We start from the raw sequence: 10,445 nt of genomic DNA on the forward strand, positions 1-10,445 counted from the left end.
GGGCAAGGTACACACAGGGGACCTACTTTGGAACATTGCCCAGCAGTTCTACAATTGGATAGATGGGTCCAGGGGGCAAAGTGTAGATTGAATCGGCCCTCAGTGTCACTAGCTTCTGGAGTCCAAGCTGGAGCATGGGGCTGGGCACAGTTGTAGGAGCCTCTGCAGGGGGTAGTGACATCATAGGAATAAGCTCTGGACATCCCCCACTGAGCTCAGTGGGGTATATTTTGATCACACTATCTCATCTTTCATAGCATCATGATACAATCTTCTCCCATTGTCCAACTCCCAGCCCTTCATTGCTATGACAACACACATCTCATTATAGGTACCCTGTAAGGAGAATGAAGACCAGAGCTTGCTAATGCTTCCTCTGCCCCAGCCCCTTTGGAGATGATTGTTATTTCATCTTCTCACATGAGCCTTTGGCATCTTAGGCCCCTTCCTGTGAAGTTCACGAACACGGAGAGTTCACAGGTGGATCCAAGCTGCACCAGACGTCATGGGGAGAGTGAGGGCCTTCCTCTATCAGAGGAACATGATGATTACATAAATCTGAATGGAAGCTAGGGGATAGATGAGGACCAATGTGAGATTTAATATTTGGGAAGCTAGGGGATAGATGAGGACCAATGTGAGATTTAATATTTGGGAAGCTAGGGGATAGATGAGGACCAATGTGAGATTTAATATTTGGGAAGCTAGGGGATAGATGAGGACCAATGTGAGATTTAATATTTGGGAAGCTAGGGGATAGATGAGGACCAATGTGAGATTTAATATTTGGGAAGCTAGGGGATAGATGAGGACCAATGTGAGATTTAATATTTGGGAAGCTAGGGGATAGATGAGGACCAATGTGAGATTTAATATTTGGGAAGCTAGGGGATAGATGAGGACCAATGTGAGATTTAATATTTGGGAAGCTAGGGGATAGATGAGGACCAATGTGAGATTTAATATTTGGGAAGCTAGGGGATAGATGAGGACCAATGTGAGATTTAATATTTGGGAAGCTAGGGGATAGATGAGGACCAATGTGAGATTTAATATTTGGGAAGCTAGGGGATAGATGAGGACCAATGTGAGATTTAATATTTGGGAAGCTAGGGGATAGATGAGGACCAATATGAGATTTAATATTTGGTGAAGCTAGGGGATAGATGAGGACCAATATGAGATTTAATATTTGGGAAAATGAAGGCAACTGAGGCTGTAACTGCCAAATGCCAGATTTGCCAGAAGAGCTTGAACTCTTTAGGCACCACTTCAGTGACGTATGTCAAAGAGCCTCCCCAATTCCTCCTGAAAATACCTCACCCACAAGGCCTATAACATAGCAGGTGGCAAGGGAAATTCCAGGGAAGTTGTCCCTATGAACAACTTCACAGGGACCTCAACTTGCAACTAGGTAGCTGGGTCCAGGGGCTAGAATGTGGACAGAGAGACTGACAGAGCTGGGTAGTTTTCTGGACCCAGGCAAGGGAGCTGGGGTTTTGGACAAAGCTTTGGCCCCTGGGAGGAGAACTGAGCCAACCCAGGGGCAAGAGTAAAGCTGGAGCATCAGAGCTCCTTGTGGGCTCACTTGGCCTCAGGCTTGGGTCAGCAAGACCAATTTCAGAAAGGGGATCTTGACACATAGCTTGGCTGGGTGTAATGAAACGACCCCTTGTTCTTATATGTGTTTCTCTTTTATGGATAAGGTGGAAATATTTGTTTTGATTAGGTTTGGCTACAAGTGAAAATAAACAAACCGTGGTTTCAATAAAGTTGACTCTCTCTCATAGAATTGTAGAGGTTGTCAGTCTGGGCTGATACAGCACTCCATGGTGTCAGTGACCCAAGCTCCTTCCGTATTGTGGCTCCACCATCTTCAGCATGTGGCCATCACATCATGGTTCGTGGTGGCCGCTCCTGCCATGTGTCTGCCATTCCAGCCAGCATAAAGAAGGAAGGGACAAAGAGGGGCACACTCCCTCACTTTAGAGACTCATCCCAGAAGTTACCCACACCACTTCTCCTCACATCCTGTTGGTCAGATTTTAGTCATATGGCCATAGCTAGCAGCAAGGGAGGCTGGAAAATATGGTCTTTCTTCTGAGTGGACAAATTCATGAGCTCCTATTACAGAAAGGAGTAGGGCAAAATGGATACTAAGGGACAACCAGCAGCTTCTGCTACAATCATTTTATCATCTGTTTTCCTAAGGGCCTGGATACCTTGAAGCCAGAGGGCAAGTCTCTCCTTTAAGGGGGGTTATGATTCTTTGTGAAAATTGTAGAGGACAGTTAAGTTCAAGAGAGAAAATCAATGTGAAAGATATGCTTGAAATAGGCAAGTTAAAGACCAGCTGTCTCTCTGGCTCTCTTGCTGGGGGCTGGCACTCAGAGCAGTCTACATAGGCTGAATAGGACCTCTGGGTGGGGTGGAAAATGGCCTCTGATATACAGAGAGAGGTCTCCCATAGGTTGTTCCTAGCTGAAGAGGAGTGGACCTGACTTTCTAAGTGTGATCTAGCTCATGTTGTTCTTAATGTTTATTTCCATTTTGCTGTCCCCTGAACCCTAGGGAAAGTCTTGTTCACTGCCTGGGCCTGGTCACAATTGTGCCATGTGGAATTATAAGATGGGGTATCTTTCCATGTTTGAATGCAGGGTCCATCAGGGCAGGCCCCTTTTCTGTTACGTAATGGCTGCATGATGATAAAAGGCACATATACCAGCATGGATTGCTTCTACTACATTCAACATCTGCTGATCCCCTCCCTCAGTACTGCCTGGCAGCCCTTCCCTGTGCCATTGACTTAGGGGCAGGGTATGTCTCTGGTTTAGCACTGAATCCCCAGTGCCAGATACATAGGAAACACTCAGTGGTTAAATCGAATGACCCTAACACACAAAACCCTTCGTATTCTGGTCCCAGTGTATATTTTATTTTATTTTATTTATTTATTTACTTTTTGCAGTACGTGGGCCTCTCACTGTTGTGGCTTCTCCCGTTGCGGAGCCCAGGCTCCGGATGCACAGGTTCCGGATGCACAGGCTCAGCAGCCATGGCTCACAGGCCCAGCCGCTCCACGGCACGTGGGATCCTCCTGGACCGGGGCACGAACCCATGCCCCCTGCATCGGCAGGAGGACCCCCAACCACTGCGCCACCAGGGAAGCCCCCAGTGTATATTTCAGTCTATTCCCTTAGCCTAGACTCTAGTCTCTAGCCTCGACTAATAAAAATAGCAATATTGATAATTATCATCCATTGAGTGTGTAAAAGGTGCCAATCATTGTTCTAAGTGTTTTATGTGCATTGACTTATCTAACACTTACAGAACCCTATCCGGTGAGTATGGTTATTATCCCCAGTTGTCTGATGAGGAAATTAGGCTCAGGGGGGTGAAATAGTTTGCTGAAGGTCACATAGTCAGCAAGTGGTAGAGCCAGGACTTGAAGCCAGGCAGTCTGCCCAGACCCTTAACCATTCCCAGCCACCCCTTTTTTTAGTGCCTCTGTTTTAGAAGCAGTCTTGCTCTTTCCAGTCTCAGAGCCTGGGCTCTGCTGGAATGCCTTTCCCTAATTTCTGACCCTAGCAAACTGTACTTGCCATTTATTTACTTATTTAATACGTTTATTTATTTTTGGCTGTATTGTGTCTTTCTTGCTGAGCGCAGTCTTTCTCTAGTTGCAGTGAGCGGGGGCTACTCTTCGTTGTGGTGTGCGGGCTTCTCATTGCAGTGGCTTCTCTTGTTACGGAGCACAGGCTCTAGGCGCGCGGGCTTCAGTAGTTGTGGCACATGGGCTCAGTAGTTGTGGCTCGCGGGCTTTAGAGTACAGGCTTGGTAGTTGTGGTGCACAGGCTTAGTTGCTCCATGGCGTGTGGGATCTTCCCAGACCAGGGCTTGAACCCGTGTCCCCTGCACTGACAGGTGGATTCGTAACCACTGCACCACCAGGGAAGTCCCCTACTTGCTGTTTAAAGCACTTCCTAGATTTTGTCCCTAACCCCACCTGCCTCTCCAACCAGGGAGGGAAGCTTCCCCTCTCTCCTCTTTGCCCCCTTTACTAGTTGCTCCCAGTAGCGGCCTGGAAGCTGTCCTGAAACAGGGACCACATCTCATGCCTTGGTATCCCCAACCCGCAGCATGGTACCTGTATGTGAAAGGTCCTTTGTTCATGTTTGTTGAATGAGTAACTGACCCGACTCTTTCACACACAAGGAAACAAGTCCAGAGAGGCGGAGGGACCTACTCACATCACAAAGCAAGTGAGAGAAACACCCAAGGCCAGATCCCAGGACTTGTGATTCCCAGCCCTGCTCTCATACACCAGCCACGCTGCCTGTGCGTGGAACATTTGAAAAGGCCTTCATGTACTTTGAGCCTTTCTTAATTCTGTCTACATCTCACCCCAAAGAGGCCTTCTTTGAGAATGCTGGTGGGAGAGTGAGTTTTGGCAAGTCTTGTCTGGGAGTCATGAGGCAACAGGGAAAAACAGACAAACAATCTTGGGATGTATTTTGCTAACCCAGTCCTCAAAAACAGCCGAACAAAACACTCTAAACTCAAGCTGGGGCCTCTGGCCAGCAGGGCACCAAGTCAACTTGGACGGAATTCACTAAATGGATCTTCCTCCCTTTTATTAAAATGGTGGGGCCATTGGAGAGGAAATGCTTTCCAGCTTGTCTGGATTTTCTTTAAGGCAAAGCAAAAAAAATATTGAAAATTTCACAAGGTCCTAGAAACTTCCAAATGTAAACAAGCTCTGGGCACATCTTCTCTTGCCCCATCTCATTGCCACATGAGTCCACTGTGTCCTAAGACATGAAACTCCCCCTACTCTCTGGTTAGAAAAGGCTTGAGAAAGAACTGATAACCATTAATCACAGTTGGAAAAATCAGAGAAATTATTAAGGAAACATTAAACTTCTTTTATTAACTCTCAACTCCAGGTTTCTGTACAGATGGTAACATGGTAGTGGTGAGGACACAGGGTTTTGAGGTCCTACTATTAACAGCTGTGTGACTTTGAGCAAGTTAATCACCTTCTCTGAGCCTCAGTTTCATTATCTGTAAAACTGGTTATACTACCTATCGCAGAGTGTTGTTGTGAGGACTGAATGAAATAATGCAACTACAGTGCCTAGCATCATGCCTGACACATAATGAGTACTTAATTGATATTAGCTATTATTATTACTCGTACATGATGTCCTTTATGGCTAAAATGCCCTTCCTTGCCTTGTCTGCCTAGGAAACTTCTACTCATCCTTCAATACCCATCATAAGGGTGTCTTCCTAGGTGAGGTATCTTTGACTGTTCCCTGTTTCCTCTACAACATGGTCCCTAATTCTCTCAACTCTCCCTCACCCCTCTCACCTTGGTCCTTCTAATGTTGCAATGATCTCACTATGTAGAAATTCTTTGCTTCCTTACCTGTCTTCCCCAATGGGCAGTGACAGCCAGGAGGACAGGCTCAGGTCTATGCCCCCAGTCCTAACAGTGCATAACCCACGGGGTCTTAGGAAATGGCATCTACATCCTTAGATTAGAAACACTACAAGGGTGGGAGGCAGAGGGTGGCCAAGATGGCAGAGGAGGAAGACCCTGAGCTCACCTCCTCTCACAGGCACACCAAAACTACAATTACAGAGAAACTACTGATGAGAGAGACTGAAAGACTGGCAGAAAAGATCTTCTGCAACTAGATATAAAGAAAGAACCACAGTGAGATGGGTAGGAAGGGTGGAGATGTGGGATAGTCAAGACCCATACCCCTGGGTGGGTGACCCACAAATGGAAGGGTAATTACAATTGCAGAGGTTCTTTCCAAGGACTGAGGTGCCCAAGCCCCACATTGGGCTCCCCAGCCCAGGGTTCCTGCACCAGGAAGGTGAGCCCCCTGAACATTTGGCTTTGAAGGCCTGCAGGCCTTGCTTTTGGGAGAGCCAGAGGGCTGTGGGAAGTAGAGACTACACTCTTAAAGGATGCACACAAAATCTCACACACTCTGGGACCCAGAGCAGAAGCAGAAATTTGAAAGGAGCCTGGGTTAAACCCACCTCCTGATCTGTCTCCCAGAGAGCCAGGAGGCAACTAGAGCTCACCCTTGGGGACGTAGACACTGGTGGCAGCTATTTTTGGGAGCTCATTCTACCATGAGAACACTGATACTGGCAAGTGCCATTTTGGGATTCTCCCTCTAGCTTATTAGTGCTTGGACCCACCCAACACACCATCAGGCCAACACCAGCTCTGAGACAACTTGGGCCCCTCAGCCAGCTGCCCTGGGATCTGGCACCACCCACAAGTGGGCTGACACAAGCTACAGGACACCGTAGACCCTATAGCCAACTGTGTCAGGAACCGGTCTTGCCCACCAATGGGCTAACACCAACTCTGGGACCCCCAGGGCCCTGCAGCCAGAGACCTTGAGGACTTTGCTCTGCCTACCAGTGGGCAGGCACTAACTTTGGGATTCCCCTGGGCACTGTCCCTGCCAATCATCAGGCCAACACCAGCACTGAGACATTTTGGACCCCTAAGTCAGCTTCCCTGGGATATAGTTCCATACACCAGTGGGCCAACATTAGCTCTGGGGTACCCCAGACCCAGCAGCCAGCCATGTCAGGAACTGGCTCCGTTCACCAGCAGGCCAACACTAGATCTGGGAACCCCAGTCCTGTAACCACCCACCCAGCACATGGCTCTGCCCACCAATGGGCCAGTACTAGCCCTGGGACCCCTGAGGCTCTGTAGGCAGCTGCTTCATGACCTGGCTTTGCCCATCAGCAGCTGGCAGCCTCCACACAAGGCAGGGCATGGTAACTGACCAGAACAAGGGCCAGCAACTTAAAACAATCATGTATATATATATATATAGGCCCTCATGGTAACCACAAAACAAAAATCTATAATAGATATACACACAAAAAAGAAAAAGGAATCCAAACATAACACTAAAGATAGTCATCAAATCGCAAGGGAAGAGAACAAAAGAAGAAAGGGGAAAAAAGACCTACAAAACAAATCCAAAACAATTAACAAAATGACAATAAGAACATACATATTGATAATTACCTTAAAAGTAAATGGACCAAATGCTCCAACCAAAAGACACAGACAGGCTGAATGGATACAAAAACAAGATCCATATAATTGCTGCCTACAAGAAACTCATCACAGATCTAGAGACACATGCAGACTGAAAAAGGTATTCCACACAAATGGAAATAAAAAGAAAGTCATAGTAGGACTTCCCTGGTGGCACAGTGGTTAAGAATCCACCTGCTAATGCAGGGGACACAGGTTTGAGCCCTGGTCTGGGAAGATCCCACATGCCACAGAGCAACTAAGCCCGTGAGCCACAACTGCTGAGCCTGCGGTCTAAAGCCTGTGACCCACAACTCCTGAACCTGTGTGCCACAACTACTGAAGCCCGCGCACCTAGAGCCCATGCTCCACAACAAGAGACGCTGCCACGGTGAGAAGCCCATGCACCGCAATGTAGAGTAGCCCCCGCTCACCGCAACTAGAGAAAGCCCGCGCGCAGCAGCAAAGATCCAATGCAGCCAAAAATAAATAAATAAATAAATTTATATACATATAAAAAGGAAAGTCAAAGTACCAATACTTATATGAGACAAAATAGACTTTAAAATAAGACTGTTACAAGAGACAAAGAAGAATACTACATAAGGATCAAGGGATCAATCTAAGAAGAAGATATAACAATTGTAAATATGTATGCATCCAACATAGGACCACCTCAATATGTAAGGCAAATGCTAACGTTCGTAAAAGGGGTGTAATCAACAGTAACACAATAATAGTAGGGGACTTTAACACCCACTTACACCAATGGACAGATCATCCAGACAGAAAATAAGGAAACACAGGCCTTAAATAATATATTAGACCAAATGGATTTAAAGCAGCAGAATACATTCTTTTCAAGTGGTCATGGAACCTTCTCCAGGATAGAGCACATCCTAGGCCACAAAACAAGCCTCAGTAAATTTAAGAAGATTGAAATCATGCCAAGCATCTTTTCTGACCATAACAGTATGAGACTAGAGATCAACTATAAGAAAAAAAATCGCAAAAAACATAAACACATGGAGGCTAAACAATATGCTACTAAACAGCCAATGGAACACTGAAGAAATCAAAGAAGAAATAAAAAATTACCTGTAGACAAATGAAAACAAAAACACAATGATCCAAAATCACTGGGCCACAGCAAAAACAGTTCTTATAGTGACACAAGCCTATCTCAGGAAACAAGACAAATTTCAAATAAACAACCTAACCTTGCAGCTAAAGTAAGTAGAAAAATAAGAACAAACAAATTCTGAAGTTAGTAGAAAGAAATCATAAAAATCAGAGCAGAAATAAATGAAAAAAAGACTATGAAACAGTAGAAAAGATAAATAAAACCAAGGGCTGGTTCTTTGAAAAGGCAAACAAAATTGATAAACTTTTAGGCAGACTCATCAAGGAAAAAAGAGCACCCAAATCAATAAAATCAGAAATGAAAAAGGAGAATTTACAACCAACACCACAGAAATGCAAAGGGTCATAAGAGATTACTATGAAGAATTATACTCCCCCAAAATGGACAACCTAGAAGAAATGGACAAATTCTTAGAAAGGTACACTCTCCTAAGACTGAACCAGGAAGAAATAGAAAATATGAACAGATCAATTACCAGTAATGAAACTGAATCAGTAATTTTAAAACTCCCAACAAACCAAAGTCCAGGACCAGATGGCTTCACAGGTGAATTGTACCAAATATTCAGAGAAGAGTTAACACTACTCCTTCTGAAAGTATTCCAAAAAATTGCAGAGGAAAGAACAATTCTGAATTCATTCTAAAAGCCAGCATCACCCAGATACCAAAGCCAGACAAAGATATCAGACAAAAGGAAAATTATGGGCCAGTATCACTGATGAAGATAGATGTAAAAATCCTCAACAACATACTAGCAAACCAAATTCAACAATACAGTGAAGGATCATACACCATAATCAAGTGGGATTTATCCCAGGGATGCAAGGATGGTTCGATATTTGCAAATCAATCAATGTAATATACTCCATTAACAAATTGAGGAAAAAAATCATATGATCATCTCAATAGATGCAGAAAAGCTTTGACGAAATTCAACATCCATTTATGATAAAAACTCTCAATAAAGTGGGTATAGAGGGAGCCTACCTCTACATAATAAAGGCCATATATGATGAGCCCACAGCTAATATCATACTCAACAGTAAAAAGCTGAAAGCATTTTCTCTAAGATCAGGAACAAGACAAGGATGCCCACTCTCACCACTTTTATTCAATGTAGTATTGTAAGTCCTAGCCACAGAAATCAGCCAAGAAAGAGACACAAAAAGAATCCAAATTGGAAAGGAAGTAAAATGGTCACTGCTTGAAGACATGATACTATACACAGAAAATCCTAAAGACATCACCAAAAAAACTACTAAAACTCATAAATGAAATTGGTAAAGTTGCAGGATACAAAATTAATATACAGAAATCTGTTGCATGTCTATACTATACACTAACAACAAACAGTCAGAAAGGGAAATTAAAAAAAAATCACATTTACTATCATATCAAAAAGGATAAAATACATAGGAATAAATCTAACTTAGGATGTAAAAGATCTGTATTCTGAAAACTAAAAGACACTGATGAAAGACATTGAAGACAACATAAACAGCTGGAAAGAGCTACTGTTTTCATGGATTGGAAGAATTAATATTATTAAAATGACCATACTACCCAAGGCAATCTACAGATTCAGTGAAATCCCTATCAAAATACCAATGACATTTTTCACAGAACTAGAAAAAAAAATTCTAAAATTTGTATGGAAACACAAAAGACCCTGAATAGCCAAAGCAGTCTTGAGAAAGAACAAGACTGGAGGTACTGTGTGCTCAGATTTCAAATTATGCTACAAAGCTACAATAATCAAAATGGTATAGTACTGGCATAAGATCAGTGGAACAAAATAAAGAGCCCAGAAATGAACTCACACTTACCTGGGCATTTAATGGATGAGAAAAGAGGGAAGAATATATAATGGAAAATGACAGTCTCTTCAATAAATGGCATTGGGAAAACTGGACAGGTACATGCAAAAGAATCAAACTGGATTACTCTCTCACACCATGCACAAAAATAAATTCAAAATGGATTAAAGACTTAAATGTAAGACCTGAAACCATAGAACTTCTAGAAGAAAACAGGCAGTAAGCTCTTTGACATCGGTCTTAGTAATTTTTTTTTGGGTATGTCTCCTCAGGCAAGGGAGAAAAAACAAAAAATAAACAAATGAAAACTACATCAAGCTAAAAAGCTTTTGCAAAGTGAAGGAAACTACTATCAACAAAATGAAATGCCACCTACTGAATAGGAGAAGATATTTGC

Source organism: Delphinapterus leucas, chromosome 7 (assembly GCF_059928025.1).
Source record: "Delphinapterus leucas isolate spDelLeu-1000000601 "Yukka" chromosome 7, BTC_Dleu_Yukka2, whole genome shotgun sequence".
In the NCBI taxonomy this organism is placed as follows: domain Eukaryota; kingdom Metazoa; phylum Chordata; class Mammalia; order Artiodactyla; family Monodontidae; genus Delphinapterus; species Delphinapterus leucas.